Source organism: Pleurodeles waltl, chromosome 5 (assembly GCF_031143425.1).
Source record: "Pleurodeles waltl isolate 20211129_DDA chromosome 5, aPleWal1.hap1.20221129, whole genome shotgun sequence".
NCBI classification, from domain to species: Eukaryota; Metazoa; Chordata; class Amphibia; order Caudata; family Salamandridae; genus Pleurodeles; species Pleurodeles waltl.
In genome coordinates this window covers 362683117-362702957 of record NC_090444.1, presented here as the reverse complement: position 1 = coordinate 362702957, position 19841 = coordinate 362683117, and the positions used below count along the sequence as shown (strand labels likewise).

At 43.3% G+C, this 19841-nt stretch overlaps 1 protein-coding gene across 2 annotated transcripts in view; it reads right to left on the bottom strand.

Moving 5' to 3' along the window:
* The window catches only part of TASP1 (taspase 1), a 628686-nt gene that overhangs the window by 404394 nt on the left and 204451 nt on the right, over window positions 1-19841 (bottom strand). The gene's annotated exons all lie outside the window — the stretch shown is intronic.

The window sequence follows — 19841 nt, the reverse complement described above, 5'->3', positions numbered from 1 at the left end:
GTGAATAGATGGGTGTATAGTTGTGAGACGAGGCTGCATGGACGTCATCGTATGTAATACATAAATATTTTGCAATTACAATGATCTGCTAGAGGATAATAAGTAATAAAAAATAAGAAATGTAAACGTTCTCGGACACTGCGAATGAAAAACATTAGCTTGCTGTTCGACTCCTCGAGCCCTGCCTAAACAACTTTCCCAGCCTTGTGTGGACAGTCAGCTGTCCTCCGAAAGCCTGTGCGCCCCCACTGTTCACAGAATTAAGTAACACGTAGAAAGGTGAAGACGTTCCATAGTGGGCTAATGAGACACCAGCTCAAAGGTTTAAAAAGGACGATCCATGTGGTTTTGTATTCTTGAACTATACAGTGCCCCATTGTAAAACAAAATGCATCTTCACAAGCCCTTCTAGTGCAGACCGGCCTAACCATCTGCAGAATGTGGCATCCCCCACTGTTCGAGCAAGGGCCAATGATCTAACAAATCTGCCAGAAACATCTGGTTAGGAAAGCTTTAAACCAGCACAGCTGCTTGCTCACCATCCCCTTTCTGTCCACAAAGAACTGAGCCCACCAAGCCCCCACAGCACACACCAACATACCAACCAGACATCAGACCCTAGCACTTCATCACCACACATCATTTAAGATGATCACTACTCAATAATGCCAAGTGCCAGATTGATATTTGATTGTATTTAGTAGCTCTAGCTCTGGAGACTGTTGGAAAAGGATTGAGAAATTAGATTTTTATCTGTCTCTTAATACCACTACATGTATTGCAAAAATATTAATGTTCATATAATTCTTAACCTGTACTGTTACATTTCATAACTGAATTGTTATGTTGTTTTTATACCAGCCTACAGACCAATAAAAATCTAGTATACAAGTTACGTTACATGCATTTCTAATGCACAGCAGCCATTTTATGTAGTGTTGTGCAAATGCACATTTCCTGCACTGTGCAGTAAGCCTAGCCTGATTCTGAATATCAGTTAGTTGCATTCACAGTCCCGCTTCCATTCATATATATTGGAAAAAACCTATATAAAAATGGCCAACTGTGAGAAAGTGGTTTATTAGTTGGGGTGGATTGGTGTCCAACACATGTAATAAAGTCACCACCCTATTAGGTCCATTCGAAGGATTCAATAATTTAAATCCGAGCTCAACTCTAGTCATTACTGGTCAGAGCAGACAGGCTTTACTTAATGAAAATGCATAAAATGGTACATATACCAAAATGGTAAAAAAATTGAAAATACAACACAATAAAAATCCCACTCCAATTTCTTAAAATAGAGAAAATGTAATAAACAAAATTACATAAAAATGGCAAAAACCCAATAAGGAAAGCTGCAGAAATTAATTTTTAAAGATTTAAGTGAAAATAGCACCAAAAGGAGCAAAGCCCCAATGGTTACAGTACACTGGGACAAAGGCAGGACTTTAGGCTGACTGCGATGTAGCACAGGTTGGATACACTAAGTAGATTGGCCCAGCTAGGAAATGGAAATAGCGAAGCTGAAGAAAGTTTAAAAGTTTCAACCTGAGAAATGACTTCGTCATTTTTTTCTGAGGAAAAACTCTTCTCCACATGGGAGAAACCTGAAATTGAATCTGAAGAAGTGGAACTCAGTTAGATCCTTTTCACAGTTGGTCCATTTAAAGCTCTGGAGCTCAAGGTTTGAAAAAGTTTCCAAAATTCTTTTGGTGCACAAACAACCACAGGAGTAAACTTCCAAGGCCCTCAGGACCTCACTGTGTGCACTTATGAGATTCTCACAGACAAACCGAGGGAAACAGCAAAGTTCAATTCAGGTTCAGTTGTCATTGGTTAGCTAGGATTCTTCACACAAATATCCTCAGTTTAGTTTTTTATGTTCCTGGAGCCAGGGGATCCACTTTATGATCTTTGGAGATCTTTTGGTCCTTGGATTACAAGCGGAATGGGGTCCAAACTCCTCATAGCCTTCTCTCAGGTCACAGATGCCAAGTGAAACATATTTGGTCCGCCTGGTATCCCTCCACAAGTCCAGCAGTGTCCTGAGGAAGGCTGGGTGAGGATCCAGCTTTGTAGGGTTCACCAGCCTGTGGCTGTGGGACACTTAAAGAAACTTATGTTTCCTCTCTGATCAATAAAGTAAAGATTTCCAGGCCCAGACCTACCAATTATTAGAGTAGTTTCCATTTGCTGCAAACAGGCTCATAGTGCTATGTGGTAGGTCATTTTCAAGATGGCAAAAGTCTTTGGACACTAAACTTCAGCTCTGAGGGCTGTGTGTGTATTTAGGAGTGTCATAGGGTATTCACCAGTGTAGGCAAGCAGTTAGGCTTATCAGAGGGCAGTGCTAAGCATTTGTTGTACTCACAGAGACAATAAATGAGACACGCTCAAAGAATAAATCCGAGACCAAATTAGAAAAATAATCCTTCTATTTATATGCGTTTTGAAACCAAGAACTTCGTTAAAGAGTAACTACTTTATTTGATATCAGTTTTTACAGGTAGGTAAAAAGGTTAAAACCTGTACACACAATGCAGTCCTATGGAAGGAAAAGTCACTAATGCATAAAGGTATGTACAGTCGATCTCAGGGGTTCACCTTCAGGGTTTGGAGTTGAAGAGGCCCAAGGTCCAAAGTACTATTAGCAGTCCATCGGGAGGTGCCTGGGTTTCACCAAGATCAGGGTGCTGGTGAGGCTGTAGCTGGGTGTGCTACGGCAAAGCGGAGAGGGGGACACCTGAAAGTAGATTGCCCTGGGGGCTTTCGGACAAGTTTGAGAGCTCCCAAACAAAGGCTTGGGTCGCAAGGGGTCTTGGAGCAAGGGGGCACAGCCTGTTCTTCATTGCCTGGGCTGGGTGGCTCGGGTGTAGAGAGGTTATGGCGGCTGGGCTGGTGTGCAAAGATGATCCTCGTGGTTTGGGGCCAACAACTGGCAGGGGCAAAGTCAAGAATGCTGCGCCACTCACGAAGTGCGTCTCAGTGGTGCTGACGTCCCTTGACAGCAACTTGGCACTGGTGCAGTGGGAATCCAAAATGGGCTCTCACTGTTGGTGCTTGATGCAGAGAGTCTGGTATCCTGGGGGTTGGTGCTGCATGCCTCTGGTGTCACACTTGGTTGGCAGACAGAACTGGTCTTCCAGAGCACGATGCCTTCTCCTGGTCATCTGAGGCGTCGATCGGGCCAGGGAGCTGCAAGGCAGTGGGGACTGGGCTCTGCTTGTTGGTGCCTACGGTCTTCCGGGAAGTAGCTCCTCTACTCTAAGGAAGACTGGCGGCGATTTTCAAAGTGCTGCTAGGCTATCTGAGGCCTTGGTAGTTTTCAAGCTTGCAGGACAAGTCACTCTGTTGCAGCCATTAAGAGAGTTGCGAGCAGGCAGGGTTTCATGCCAAAAATCTACAGATCTTCCGCTGTTGTCGCCAGGCAGTGACTCTTCTTCGTCCTTCTCTTGATCTGTCGAAACTGTGTTCCTTGGTTCTGGGGTACCACCTAAATACTCAATTTAGAAGCTTGACAGGGAGTGACACGTAGCAGCCAATAGGTTGCCTACCTTTAGGGTGACTACACCCTCTATATGACCACTTGTGCCAAAAGTGGGCATAACCATGACCCAATAATACTAATTCTGTCCAAAACAAAATGGAGGAATTTAAAAAGTGGTGTACACATCATCTGGTCCACCTTAGGGGAGGGACTGTCATGATGTGGGTACACCTTCTAATCTTACTAATTTTTCCACCTGTCATGCCGCCAAGAAGTGGGGTCAGGACACGGGGTGGTCTTCTCCACCATCTGGAGAGACCTGGGTCGCACAACAGAGGCAGCTGGTCCTTTGAGGCTTCACGCCTTGGAACGTCCATCCTGCCTGGAAGAGGTAATAACACCTCCACCCAGAACAGGCTTTTGTTCTCGGTCCCAGAGAGTGCTGGCTTTCACCTCAGGAGGTCAGAAATCTGTCTTGGGTGGCGGTACTGGTTCCGAACAATCAGTTAACACACTAGCAGTCAGTTAAGTTTTCAAGAGGCACCTCTACGGTGCTATCTGTGTGCATGTATTAACAAATTAATCACTGGAATTAGTGATGGTTTATTGATACGAGATGTTTTATACCAAACATTCCTAGTTTCATCAAACCACCATGTAGCTGGGGAACTCATTTTGACCAGTGTCCAGCACATGTATCTAAAATGGCTTACCTGTTTACTTACTATGTCTAAGAATGGTCAAAGACAGAGCAGGGGCATATCTGCTCATGCGGATATGACCTCACATGTGATATAGTGCACCCTGCCTAAGTGCTGGAAGGCCTTCTGTAGCGGTGACTTACAAATATCATATGCAGTAGTAGGGGACCTGGCACACAGGGATGTGTGACAGGTCGTGTTTTCACTTCTGTCTGTACCAAGACATGCAGCCTCCAATGGCAGTACTATGTGCATTTGGTGAGGGGTCCCAGAGGGAGGCACAATTAGGGACCTTCTTTAGTACCCTTGGCCCTAGGTACCACGGGTACCATTTACTCTGGACTTACAGAGGGTGCTAAAGATTTTTGTTAATTAGGGAAAACAACATTACAATGTTGGGAAAGAGATCTGGCACTGGGGACCTGGTTAGCAGGATCCCAGTGCACTTTCAGCCAAAATCACATCAAATACCAAGCTAATAGTTGGGGCTAACCAAGGCAAAAAGGGTGCTTTCCTACAGTATTCACAAAAATCGTCATGGCAGCCTGTTCTCTTCCTTTCAAGTGCATCCAAGTGTTACATATATCTCAATAGACTCGTCAAGCAGGAGTTGACAGTGTGATGTCAACAGGATGCCCACAGCCCTCACTTTGAATATTCAGGGCTCGAAAAATCATAAAAATATTACTAGACCTGCAGGTTGAGTGACTTAAATAATCTACTCAACCTAACTGTAATGTACTTGACCCGTAAACGGGTCTCAAATTGTGTGATCCTAGGCAAATAGTTTACAGAGTCGCCATTTTCTTAATTCTCACATATGATTGCACCTTCAAATATGTGAGCTCATCATTTCTGCAGTACAAAAAAACCTCTTTTGTTTGATTAAGTAGACTAAAGTTTGCTGCATGCATCACAAGAATCTAGCCCACATACCAATGAAGCCTAGCCCACATAACCTAGGACTTCTTTTAATTTACTAACATTGCATTCAGAGCAGGAGTGTTTCTCAGTTTGTTTAAACACTCAGTTTAAATTAATATATTACTAAACCATGATGTGGTAACATATTGTCATCTACACACAGTTACTTTCGAAGAAATGTCCAAAAACCTCTCCACTAACTTGCAACTTTACTGATAAAACTGTAGAGTGTAGTAACAATCTGTGAAAATTGGATTTCGGAAAACATATCCTTTGCACATCAACATGTAAAGTATTCTGATTTGTTTTCATTCTATTAAAATATTTTTTCATCACACAAATATAAAAAAGGGCTTTCACAATTACTGAAATCTATTTTGAAATGTTTGCACAGTTGACTTAGTCATTTAAATGTAGTGTGTTAGGAAAAACCTGACACCCTTTATCTGTTTATTTTACATTCTAAGCAGCAGGTCACACAGTTCACCTTCTAAAGTCCTGGAACTCTGCAGTCAGAAGGAAAATTAATTGTAAGAAAAACAGACTTTTGACCTCTGTCTTTGAACACAGAGCAAATGTGACATAAGAACAGGATTTCAAGGTATCTTTTATTGCACCTCCACTTTTCAACTGAACAGAACAGATGTTCAGTGTCAACTGGCCAGAAGGGTCCAGTAAGTATTAAAAACAGCTTGACCTGATCAAATAAGACTCGCCAATGGCAGTGGTCGAGTGGATTGTTCGAGCCCTGATATGCTGTGGAGTTCAGAGGAGCCATCTCTGCCAATATAGGTCAACCCATTGTTTGCTACAGGGAGGCATTTCACAACTATTCATGGGCTGCTTGCGCACAAACTGGGAGCTGGCAAAGGCTTATGCTTATTAACTTTCTGACAGTTCAGGCGGATAAAGGGTAACTTTCTAAAAGTTACTTTTCCTTAATATTTATTAGAAATACAACTTCACCATTGGATTTTTAATAACTAATAAAAATAGCAGTTTATTATTATTATTTTTTTGAGCTCGTGCCATTTCCGAGATAGCAGTATTAGTATTTTATTCTATACTCTGGTTTTCTACATGGAACAGCGAGGCATGCCACAGGGAAAACAACTTTTAGGGCCTTTTCACTGTGGAGATAGGGTAACATTAATTTTCTGCATGTCCCTTTCAAATACCATGTACCCTATATTGCTGGCTACAAGGATAACATAAGGTTGAGTTACCAATATTTAAAGGCAGGGCTTTTATCTGTTGCGAAAGTGTTATTTTAACAGTCACACTTTTTTACACTTCATCAGTCAGGCTAAAATGGTAGGCTGGAAGCCATGTATTCCTTTGTCATGCTAGTAGAGGGCACAATAAGTGCTGCAATCCAAAGCTGAAATTTAGCTTTTTGTGCCATGGGTGACTGTGCAGTCCACTGAATCCATCTGTGGTCCATCCAGGCCAAGGAGACCAGGTGCAGAAACTTTTGTACTAGTTCTCCAACGCCAGTGGATGGAGGGAATTATGATATCAGGCATGGAACCGTGATGCATCACAGGAGTCACATACCTAAAGATCAGCGTCATAACAATAGTTGTCTGATTTGTTGAACAAGATCTGAACCACTGACCTGGCATAGAAGGGAGAAAGGTTTTCAGTGCCAACTCGATAGCCCTCATTTCCAGCAGAAAGATGTGTAACCATTGCTTTCCTGGAGAACAAAAGCCTCTGATCGCCAAGTTAGCCAGATGGCATCCCACCCAAAGGTGGGAGCATTCATTACTACTGTGGTCATCAAATAAGGGTGACACGACATCTCCCTCCAATGAGGTTTTCCAGTTTTCCCCACCAGCTTAACCCCAATGTGGGCTTCTTAGAAGCGGGGTTCAGGGTGGGGTCAATACATGAGTAATGTGTGAAGCAGACAGCAATAAAATCTCATACTGGGACAATCGGTCTGTAGAGTGATGCTCGCTTTTGGTGGTGAGAACAGGGTAAGAACAGGATGGGGCATAGCAACAATCAAAGAGGAACTCAATACAATGTTTTCAGAGGTTTCAACAAGCTAAGCAGCGGCAGCCAGTGTGGAGACGTGGCAGGAGCCCAGCTACATCTGGGCCCAACTCTACAGAATATTAAGCAACAGGATTTTTCTGACCCCCTGGGTCCTGGACCAGTACACCAAGGCCACAACCGTTAAATTTGTGACAATACAAAATTAACTGTTTTGCATAATCAGGAAGTCACAGAGCAGGCACAAAAGTGATTGCCTATTTCGTTTGTACAAATGCATTTCAGCCTCTTTAGATTACCGCAAGTGTTAAGGGGTGTCTTTTTTGACATAATCTTGCAAGGGCTTTGCCATAGCGGTGTAGAGTACCTAGCCAACCCAAGATAGTATGTAGCACCCGATGAGACCATAATGGATTCAATCAAGACTTCTTGATGGTAGTACATTGCCTGTCAAGGCACTGCTGCAGACCCCTCATGTGCCAATGAGCATGAGCGATCTGGAGAATGAAAGACGCCAAAAGACCAAGCACATTTAGGACCTTCATTTCTAGTACTAAAGCTCCGACTAAAAAAGTGGAAGCATTTGTTGAATGTCTTGGATTCTCTGTGGAGGAGGGAAGACTCGAAGCTTGGTGGTATCCAGTACTGGACCAACGAACAGTAGGCCCTGGGAGGGCTCAAGGTGAGATGTGGGATTACTGATCGAAAATCCCAAGTTATACATCAGTGAAGCTGTCGAGAGGAGATGGTGCAACACTAGCTCGGGCAAACTGGCTTTGATAAACCAGTCGTCTAGATACAGGTATATTGCTGTCCCCTGTCACCTTAGATGTGCCACTACCCCCTCCATCACTTTTGTGAAGGCATGATATCCCAAGGTCAACCCAAAAGGAAGTACTTTAAATTGGTAATGGATAGAACTCACTACAAAGTGCAAGTATTACCTGTGGGTCTACAAGATTGGAATTTGAAAGTAGGTATCCTGCCGGTCTATCAACGCCATCAAGTCTTTCGTTTCCAGTGCCAGTAATACTTGAGCTAAGCGTGTAATGACGAAGAAGATAAGCCACATTAGTAGACCTGAGGGCAAAAACTCTGCCGAAAATTTCTTTTTACCATTGTCTTTAACTTTTTGGACTCTCTATCCAGTGGGTGCACCAAAAATACACCTGGATTGAGTCTTGAGGTGAATGAACTTTGAAACACCAAGTTTTGCGGTGATGTCTGGGTCGATAAGAAAACCAGATCTCCGGGAGGTGGTCTATAACTACAAGCAGTAGCTCTGTGAATAGCTGGAGCTGCTGAAGGTGTGGACCATGGCTCCTTCAATGTTTCCATCAATGCTTTGTTAAATTGAACCAGTGGTTTGCTCTGAAAGAAGTCATCTGCAAAATATCTGTTAAGATGTTGGGCTGATATTCTACAATTTCTAGCAGCAATTCCAGGACTTTTGCCTCTTTCCTCAGCATTGAGTGAAATCATCTCAGGTGGAGCAGGAACTATCAATGGATCAACCTCATTATCAGGAGACGCAGCTAAACCACTTGCCTCCACAAGTGCCACTGTGTCAGATGAAGGATCATCAACATTGTCTGCTTGCTGGTCATCCACCTCCATGTCCTGACAAGATCATTCTTCCAATCTTGAGGCTTCCCTCCTGGACCCATGCCTTTTTACTCCTGGAAAGATGTCTGGCTTTACCTGCAGAGTTGTAGACAATACTAATAATAGTGTCGAAAGTGGTGCAGGATAAGAATGTATTAGAGGTGGAGGGTTGACTGCCATTGTCTACGAAGCCGGAGTCAATGTTGGTGGAAGCCTGGGCGCCAAATTCACTGGAGTTGGTGGGCTAAGCGGCACCCCAAACCGGGAAGTGCAAGGAAGAACCTGAATGGCCTCAAACGTACTGGTGGTAGCATGTTAAAAGATCCATTTATTTGTTCCATGGGGCCAGTCTGAGGACCAGAAGGGACAAGCAATTGCCTGAATATATCCATCATAGCTTGCCTATTGCTAGATGAATCCGCACCTGGTGCCAGGTACTCTGCATAGGTAGGCTGAGAACGAGGAGGCGAAAGTAGAGGTTAAATCAATGGCATCTGCTCAGGAACCACCAGAATCAGTACTGGTGAAATCTCCACCAAATACGGTTCCAAGATTGCGGAGTGGGATTGCCTTTTTTTTTTTTTTTTTTTCCAACAAGGAGAATAATGTGAACATGCTTCTTCTTGTGACGTCTTTGTTTTTATTTATAACACTTAGTGGATGGCAACAACCTGCCAGGAGATCTTGATCTCGACATCTTTAGATGACGACTCCAATGGACTTCCTCAGAATGAGCCATAAAAAGCTTGGCTCTGCATTCCTTGATGGCTTTTGGGCGTAACTGACAACATAGATCGCACACTGCCATGTCATGTCTAAAGTCAAGACACCACAGACGGCCGTCCTGTGGATCTGTAATGGACATATGTCCATCACAAAGGTTACAGAGATTAAAGCCTGACCTTTCAAGAGGGAACATCCCTATTTGCACAAAAACTGAACATTTTAATATGTTTGAGAAATCTCATGGAGAGAGTGAAGCTTCAGGCTGCATCAATAGGCATGACAAAAATTGAACTAGCATTACGACAATTGTCATTCCTAACTTTCCTGTGATCCCCAACCCTACCACCATCACTTCCTGCGTTCTCGCAAATGCCCAATTGGTTACTATGGTAGACTTCTGTTCTGCCTTCTTCTCCCTCCCCATCCACGAAGAGAGTCAGTGACTCTTTGCATTCTCATTCAGAGGATCTCAACTTTTCGTGACAGAGCCTTCTCTGAGGATTTACTGAGTCTCTGTCAATCTTTTCCTAAACTTGTAGACAACTTGGTTTCCCACTGAGGTTCTACTCTGGTACAGTACATTGAAAGTTTACTCTTAGCATCTGTTACTTTGGATCACTGCAAGCTTGATTCAATGTGCCTCCTCATCGAATTGGCTAAAAACAGACACAAATCTTCAAAGGTGAAACTAAAGTTTAGTCTCCCCTGAGTATGATACTTTGGCCATGAAATCTCTGCCAGCGAATGCTGTCTTTCACCTGACCACATAGAAACCATTCGTAAGTTCCCAAGTCCAATGACAGTATTCCAGATATATACTTTCACAGGTAGTTTGTGCTACGCTGCAATCAATGTCAAAAGACTATGCCGTAATGGATGTGGATTGATATGGATTGTGAGCTTTGCAGCTATGGCACAGTCCCTGCAAGATTATGTCAAAAAGGATACTCTTTGATAACTTCTACAGACATCACCAAAAACAAAATATATGTAAATAGCTGTCCCAGGGCATTATGGGGTGCTCCTAGAAGTTGCTGTGAATAATAAATGAGCAGCTTTAGCTGCTCACTTATTATTCACTTTTTGGTTTGTATTTTGTTTGGGGTGTCCTGGTCCCACCTGGGCCCCCACAACCACACTGGATCCCTGCAAGAGGGCCATTTCATGGGGCCCACACTGCAGCCAGCATTTCTTTTCACCTACTGGGTGCCCCAGGGCCCAACCAGGGCACTCCGCACCATTGTTATTTATGGGGGCCACAGGGAGGAGCCCCGGGGCAAGCCACAACATCTCTTTGCATTTAAAAAAAAACATTTTTAGTGGCATGCCTTGGTGCCAGCGTCACAACTAATCCTGGCCTTTGGTATTTATTTAACTGGGGTGCTCACCCAGGGGCACCCCACAGCATGTCCCTCTTGGAGTCTGTAGGGGGGGAGGCCCAGACCTGCAGCCCTGCCGGCTCCCCTGCTTGCACCCATCCCAGTTGCAGTGGGATTTGGCATTGCTCTAACCAAGTGGGAGCAAATTTCTTTTGCTCCAACAGGGTGGGAACAATCAAAGCTTTTCCCAGCCTAAGAGTGTGAGCAGGGAAATGTTTTGCTCCCCACCGGACGGCAGCAGCTTTCTGTTGGAAAAAATAGTGCACTTTCCCCGCCCACAGGCAGGGAAACAGACAGTGTACAGTGAGTTGGGGACCCCAGGCTACCGGCCCTGAGCAGGCCCAGAGAGATGGGTCCCCGGGACCATTGTAATGCTATGAGAGTAGGGCTGCATGGCTCCCTTCTCTTTATTTGAAGAAGGCCCTGGCAGTTGTGGCCCCTGGAGCCTCTCCTGGCTCAGGGAGGCGTGCTGGTCAGACCCGTCCCCTTTATTTAAGCTATCCGCCCCACGGGATAGGGCCACCCCTCCCCCAAAAAAATATACCTGGTGCCCACATCCACCCCCACCACCTTGGCCCACAGGGAGTTAAATTCTCTTCAAAATTTAGCAGTGGATTGGTGGATGCTCTGCAAATTTATAGCAACATTTAAAAAAACAAGTTTTTGGCCCCAGGTGGCTACCAGGCCTAGGGTGTCAGGGTACCTTTACCCTGCCACTAAGTTTCTCGCTTTTTTAGGATTCTGGACTGAGTCCTGAGTCATAAGATGGTTGCCACCACTTCTTTTTTGATATGGTTGCTTCCAATTAGATCTCAGCAGAACATCTGTCAGATCCACTGCTGGGTATCAGCATCCCTAGATATACAAAGTTTTTGAGCATTAATTGCTCAAAAACTACTGAACAGATTTATACCAAAAAAAACAAAAAGCACTCCTTCTCAAACCAAAATCTAGATTTCTGCCAAACATAGTATAAATCCATTTAGCTGTTTGGGCTGTAGCTGTGTCTAACGTTCCTATGGAAAAAAGAATGTGGAAAATGTGCTTTGGGACCCCCACTGTTTTCTTTGCCACTGCTTGACTTAACACCCCAAAACTTACCATGAGTAAACTAGTAACAAAATAGCACTTTTTAGAAACTTTTGTGGAAGCTTGTCAAACATCACTAAAGGTATTTGCAATAAAAAAAAGCCATTTCCAATAAACACGGTCCTAACTATAACTACCACCACTAGTAACATTATATATATATATATATATATATATACACACACACACACACACACACAAACACAAACACACATATGTATAGATAGATATATATATACATGGAAGTTTTCATGGAGATTTGTCAAGCTGCGCCAAAGATATAGGCAAGGAAAAAACTGTTTTTTCAATAGCAACTAGGTCCTAACTATAACTACCAAGTGACGACAGCCACTAGGTATTATATTATATATACACACTGGAAAAAAACATATATATATATATATATATATATATACATACATATACACTGAAAGAAAACAAAGGTTACAGGGACATTATAGTTAGGCTCACAATTGAAACTTATAAAATCTTAGAAATTCGCCAGTTACAGTTAGAGTTATCTAAATTAACTATAACTCGCGTCCCCGCCATGCACAGTTCTTTGCAAACATTTTACTAGAAATATTATGTTGATATTATGAATGATGTTATCAAAGATGTCATGAGTGCCATAATTTGTATGTAATTTGCAGAGCATGGCGAGGGCGCGAGTTATAGTTACCTTAGGGCACAAGTTATAGTTTAGATAACTATTACTGGCAAATTTCTATGGTTTTGTACGTTTAATTTGTGAGCCTAACTATAACGTCCCTGTAACCTTTGTTTTTGTTTTTTTCAGTGAATTTCTATGTTTTTTTTAGCGTACAGTAATTTTCACTACTATACAATAATCTAACCACCGCTATGCACGGCTGGCAGCGGTTGCCACAGCGCCAGGCCTGTGGCCAGGCCTTGACACCAACCCTCTATAAACACCAAACCTTGCACCATACGTGGCCTTCACCCATGTGCACCGGAGGTTGCCCGCCAGACCCTGCGGCAAACCTCCCTAACCACCCCACCCCGTGCTGTGCATTGCCCTTTGGTCGAGCGAGACAGGAATTGTCCGCAGCCTCTCTGGGTGTGAGAATAGGTGTGAGACGATGTATCTGGGGGTGAGAGTGCGTACATCAGTGTTTTACTGGGTGCATTGGTTTGTGAGTGGGTACATGAGGGTGTCACTGGGTCTGTGAGTGGGTGTGTGACAGTCTGAATGGGTGTGTGAGTGGGTGCGTAACGTTTTAAGTGTGTCTGTGCGTGAGGGTCTGCCAGAGTCTGTGAGAAAGTGCATGAGGGTCTGAGTGGGTGTGTGAGTGGATGCAGGAGTGAATGAGTGGGTCTGTGAGTGGGAGAAATCAATTGAAAGAGATAGAAAGAGAGAAAGAAAGTGACGAAGAGAGGGTTTTTTTTAGGGTTAGACATCTGATATGCTTAGAATGTGATATTTGTGTATAATTAAAAATCAAAAATGTGTGTTATATAAAAAAAGGTCTGCAACTTTTTTTTTCAGCCCTTCATGGGCTATCTGCGGTCCCTATTTATTTATTTACTTATTTTACACAAAATGCCCTTACAGGCTACCTGGCACTCGCGGTGCCAATGCATCAGCAAGCAGGGAGCTGCTTTAAGCAGCAAGCTCCCAGATTGCTGAAGCATTTCATCTCTGTCCCCTGCGATAGAGATGAAAGCTTCAGATTTTGACAGTGGGACCTTTGTAACAGGTCCCGCTGTCAAAACCCGAACCCGAAGTGCGACTTGGCTGCAGAGGTGCAGCCAAGCCACAGCAAACAGCTATATCCCAGGGTAGGGCACCCCAGGACATAGCAGAAGCCGGCCCTAGGGGGGTGGCAGTCCCCAGAGTCATCAGTGGCTCCTCGAGGGGGGACCGTGTGGCTCCCCTCCAATGTATGCATAGCCCTGGGGAGGTGGTGGTCCCCGGGACTTGGGGGCCCCAATGCCCCCCTCCCATATTAGCCCCAAATGTCCCCTGGACCTGGCCCACCCAGTGGCAAATTTTGTAAAAACGTGGGAGACTGAGTTTTTTTTTATTTTTAATAAAAATCCGTAGATCCAACCGCAGATGTTTTTAAAAAAAAATGTTTAATGCTTTTTAGCCCTGGCGGGGTCTCTTGGGAACCCCTGCATCAGGGCTAAGGGGTCAGGGTGACTCTACCCTGGTCACTTTTCTTTTTTTTGTCTTTTTTTCTGGAACTCGGCTGAAGCCGAGTCCCAAAATGGCTGCCAACACTTCCTTGTTGAAGTGTTACCAGCCAATCAGATATCAGCACAGGGACAGTTGGATCCATGGAGGATCCACGCCCCTATATCTCTATATTTCTTGTCCTTAAATTACTCCAAAACTACTGAACGGATTCACACCAAACGCAAAAAGCATGATCTGCAGAACGCAATCTAGCTTTGTGCCAAATGTGGTGTAATTTTGTTCAGTGGTTCGGGCTGTAGCCGTGTCTAAAGGTCCTATGGGAAAATGAATGGGGAAACGCATTTTGGGAGCCCTCCCTTTTTCTTGGCCCCCCACTTGATGGAGCACCCCAAAACTTTTAAGACAGAAGCTGAACTTAGCAAAATATAGTTTTTAAAAAAAGTTTTGTGAAGATTCATCAAGCAACACCAAAGTTATAGGCAAAACAAAAAACGCACTTCCTATGGAAACTAGGTCCTAACTATATCTACCTAGCGGCGACCACCACTAGTTTATATATATATATTCACTGAAAAAAACAAAGGTTACAGGGTTATTACTGTGAGGCTCACATTTCAAGCGTACAAAACCATAGAAATTCAGCAGTCATAGTTACCTTAGCTAACTATAACTTGCCCCCCCTCAATGCACAGCTTATGACCTCACAGATTACATAACTAATGACATGGTCAGTCATTTTCAATGATGACATTTCAAATGACATAGCAGGGTGTTGGTCCCCAGGACCATCAGTGGTTCCAAGAGGGCAGCCGCATGTTCACCCTCCAACGTTTACATAGCCCCTGGGGTTGGTGGTCCCCAGGGTGCGGGCGTCCGAAACGGACCCCCCTCAATTCTTTTCCGTTTTCCCTCGTGGGTGGTGGTTCCTGGGGCTTGGTGGTCCCCCTTTTCTTTTTTTAAATATTTGCCTGTCGGGGATGAGGGGTGGTCACAGCCCCCGGCAATATAATTTCTTAAATGCCCCGGGGAGGTGGTCCCCGGGAAGGGGGGCAGTTGTGGGTACGCACCCCCCCCCAAATAAACAATATAAGCCCTGGGCAGGGGGCAGTCCCTGGGGCAGCGGGACGGGGCCAGGAGCCCCCCACCCCCTTGCATTTCTAAAAAATGCCCCGGGGGCTTGACCCACCTGGGGTGCTTTATAATAAGGAAGCGCTGAAAAACACTCTTCATTTATTTATTTTTTGATTTTACGGCATATCTACAGATCCGCCACGGATCCGACTATAAGATCACCCCCAAAAAATGTGTTTTAGCCCTGGGGTGGGTATCCTTTTGAGACCCCACCACCAGAGCTAAGAGATCAGGGTTTTAGTACCCTTTGCCCTTTGTATTTTTTTATATTTTTTTCTGGGACTCTGCTTCAGCCGACTCCCAAGATGGCTGACTACACTTCTGTTTTTGAAATGTTATCAGCCAATCGGATCTCTGCACGAGATTGGGAGGGGTTGCAGATCCTTTGCGTCTCTATGTATACAAATTTGGATTTTCTTACATTTCTCAAAAACTACTGAACGGATTTACACTAAATAACAAAAAGGGCTTTTTCTGGACCAAGAGCTACCTTTCTGCGAGATTTGGTGTAATTACGTCCAGTGGTTTTTGCACTATCGCTGTTTAATTTTTCCTATGGGAAGTAACATTGCAAAAGCTCTAAATTTCACCCTCCCTTTATTTCGGCCCCCGCTTGCCAGATCACTCTGAAATTTTCCAGACAGCAGCTCATGTGACTCAAATTTTTTGGGAATTTTTTTTGAAGATTTGTCAAGCAACCCCAAAGATACAGGCAAGCAAAAAACTGCTTTTTATATAGAAACTAGGTCCTTACTATAACTACCTAGCGGCGAATGCCACTAGGTAATGTATATATGTATGTATATATATATATATATATATATATATATATGTGTATATATATATATATATATATATATATATACACACACACACACACACACACACACACACACACACAGGCAAACTAATGCTAGCATGGTAATGGTAAATCCTCATGCAAAAGTCTACACATCGATCACAATGTTCTGTTTTAGACAGAAAGGATGTTCATACTTTCGATGGAGGACGAGCACTCAAAGGACATCTGGCAGACACAGCTGGCTAAAGCAGATTCAGGAGAAAGGGATAGGGAAATTCAACTTTAACCTCTCCATCTCTGGTAGAACTATAAGTAATTCAATATATGTAAGTAATGGAAGTGGGTTAATCAGACACCTGCCCATTTTCACTATTCTATATGGTAGACTGGTATAACTATACTACATAGAAATCTTCCAAGTGTGACCAAGATATCCTGGTAACAACATATATTAACTGTAGAGGTGATTTCAAAAGAAGTCCTTTGGAACCATTAATACACAATCAATTTAATTAATTAACAGATTATTAGTGGTTAACGTCAGATAAAGTCATAATAATAAAAACACAAAATGAAAGCGATTTCTACATTTCTGTACGTTAACTAACACCATTTTCAAAGTATGTGCTTGGAGCAGCCGCTGAGAAGACAGTATGATAACAAGCACTGACAATGCCAACCGGTTCTGCCATGAAACTTATTTGCTCTGCCAATACTTTTGTTAGCTAGCCGACATGAATGCATGCACATCCACAGCAGCCACCTTTAAAATGGTTTGTTTGATGATTAGAAATGTATTCAAAGATGGCCACCACTGATGCACGTGCATCCATGATGACCATCTTTGAATGCATTTGTAATATTTAAACAAACATATTCAGAGGCGGCCATAGTGGATAAGCATGCATTCACGCAGGACATCTTTCAATGGCAGTCACAATGAATGTGAATCAATCAGTACATTAATCCTCAAATTGGTTCGTTCAAACCATACAAACCCATTTCTTGGTGCCCACCACATTTACCTATTTGTGCACGATTGATGATCGTTATCAACAAATGAATAAATACATATGTAAAGATGTATGCCATCTGATAGTGTGGTGGACTAAAGTTAGAAAAAGTTTTTTAAAAGTTGTAGCGGGCAGGGGAAACGGGTGACACGGATAGAGAGATGGGACTAGGAGGTGACTTCTAAAGAGAGCAGGGGAGCAACAAAATGCAGAGTCAAGGGTGGAAATATAAAAACAAGCATTTTCAATGCAACGGGTTTCGAATCTGCTCGAGTTAGAACTATTAGCGTTGTAAACCCCTAACCGGACTTTTCTTGCCACATAAATTAAAAGAAAAAAACGCAGCGCGATCGCACTATGTAAAATGCAGCAGGATCGTGCTGAAATTGAAAACAGAAAAACAGAGCTCGATCGTGCTATGTAAACCCCAGCGCGATCGCGCTGTGTGGAAAATAAACAGATGAAGTAGTCCGGAAACCATGCTGAAAACATTGAGCCTCGTATTTTTAAGTAGTTTACCGGTGCTGCTTAGGTGGGCTAAAGACCGGAAAAGGCATGACGTATGCATGCCTTACACAAATGAACGCAAGCGGATTTTAAAAGGCAAGCCCACAAACCAATGAAAGTGAGTGACGTGACATGGGCGTGGTTGGAAGCCCAAAGAGAGATTACTACAGAGGATGGAGCGCTTTGCGCTCGCCCCTAAAATAGCAAGAGGGTTGAGGCAGGGGGAAAATGATCCGATGAAGGAAAAGCAACAGTGAGAACAAGGACGAACTGGGGGAGGCAAAATGCAGAGGGAGGGGAAAGCCAAAGTGTAGGTGGAGGGAGCACACAGGAAAGGAAAATTTAAAAAAAAGTTCATTGAACGCTTGAAAAATTAGAAGTTTAAGGATATAAATCAATTAATCAGACAACTGTGAGACCTAAATGCTAGAGTTTTAAGTTCATTCCTTCAATCTGTGATGTCCGATAGAGCCTGCTTGACCACATCTGCTGCAGGGTCCTGGGTCATCAACTTCAGTTTTTTTGAGAGTAAGGTACATTTGGTGCAGTAATTTAAACCAGACTGTTTATGTCTTCATTTGTAAAAGATCAGCTTAGTTTTACGACGTAGGTACAGCTTGTCCTTATACGATAAGATGGCCCATCTGACACTATTACTAGACTCAACCCATGTTCTGATCTCAAGAAAGATTTGTACAGAATAAAAACTAGACTGGCTGCCCCTTAAGGTGTTTACTGTGCCTGATAACGCACAGCTATTAACTTCTGCTGAGATATTACTCAGGAGGGCACAAATGGCATTTATGCTGCTGACACTTACCTTTCAATACGACAAAACAAGAACCAACAAGGTGGGTCAGAAAAGCCATTTCACGAAGAGGAACATTTGAGGCACAGAAAGTTAAAAAGCATCTTCCAAAATTGGAGTGAAAATGTGGCAAGCATTAATATATTCCAGGCAGGTGCTGATTTAAAAGAGTTTCTCTTATCCTTCTCTCATGCTTATGGAAGTGCTCCACAGAGTATTACACAATACCCAGGGTGTTTGCGGTGAGGTCTAGCGACTCCTCTATGTTTTGGAAGTGCTATGTGGAAGAGGGAATGCTGATGCATACCACCTGGAATTGTATGGTATTTCAAACATTTTGGGCAGAAGTGGGAAGAATAACGGATGAGGCAAATGAAAGAGCTGAAATGTTTTGTTGGGGTTCTATGGGAAAACGAAACTAAGGAGGTGCATCAGGAGCTTTATCTTACTAGGCTTGACGGGCCCAAATGGGGTTCTTCTGCAAGGCAGTCATCATCAAGGCTTGGGATAATTATATGCATCATGAAAGGAGAGTGAGAACAGTGTCAGTAAATTCATGAAAATCTGGAGATCATTGATAAAACAGATGATAAGATAGCCTAACTTAAAGTGCTCACTTTCGGAGAAGGTCAGGTGGAGGGAAGAGATTATTGATGGCGTCATTCATGACCACTTTATTCACAACAAACTACTCCATGAAAAATGTCAGAAGGTTGTCCTGCCTCAGATGTGTTTATCTCTTGGCATGGCACTGTGCCAACATACAACATTTCTGAATTGCAATAATTGAAAAAAAAAAAAAATCCTGTGTGTTCATCGTTATTCCCATACAGCTCTTCCGGGGGAAAATACAGACCTCTTCAAACAGAATAGTCAACATATTTCCTTACTAATTTTACTGGCCAAATGTAAAGTCTCTATGGCCTGGCTCAAAGGCTCTGTCCATGGACCAAGAGACCATCTAAGGGGCAACACAGTAGAAACATATTCAACCATCCAAACTCCCTCTGCTCAGTCACTTGATATCAGGAGGTCCATACGCACATAACTATCAGGCCTGGAACCGTCCACATATGAACCCAAATAACTACAGGAAATATCCAAATCAGTCCCCTAAAGAACCGATCCAGCTACCTAGCAGACTACATGTTTAGTGTTACACAGTAAACTGTAAGGATTCAGATAAACCACACTTATCAAATTCAATCATATGTGTGCTCTATTCTACCATGCCTTTTGCAGTAACCGTGTCATTTATTGTTTGTTCTTTCTGCCTGAAATGAATAAATAAATGATATAAAAGATCTGGGGCCAGATGTATTAAGCCTTTTTGCATTCGCAAACGGTGCGAATGCCCGTTTGCGAATGCAAAAATGCCTTTCAGTATTTATGAAAGGCATTCGCAATGCAAATTTAAGGAATCGCTAAAATAGCATTTCCTTCAATTTGCGTGCCTGGTTAGAGAATCGCAAATTGCGATTCACTAAATAAGAAATCGCAA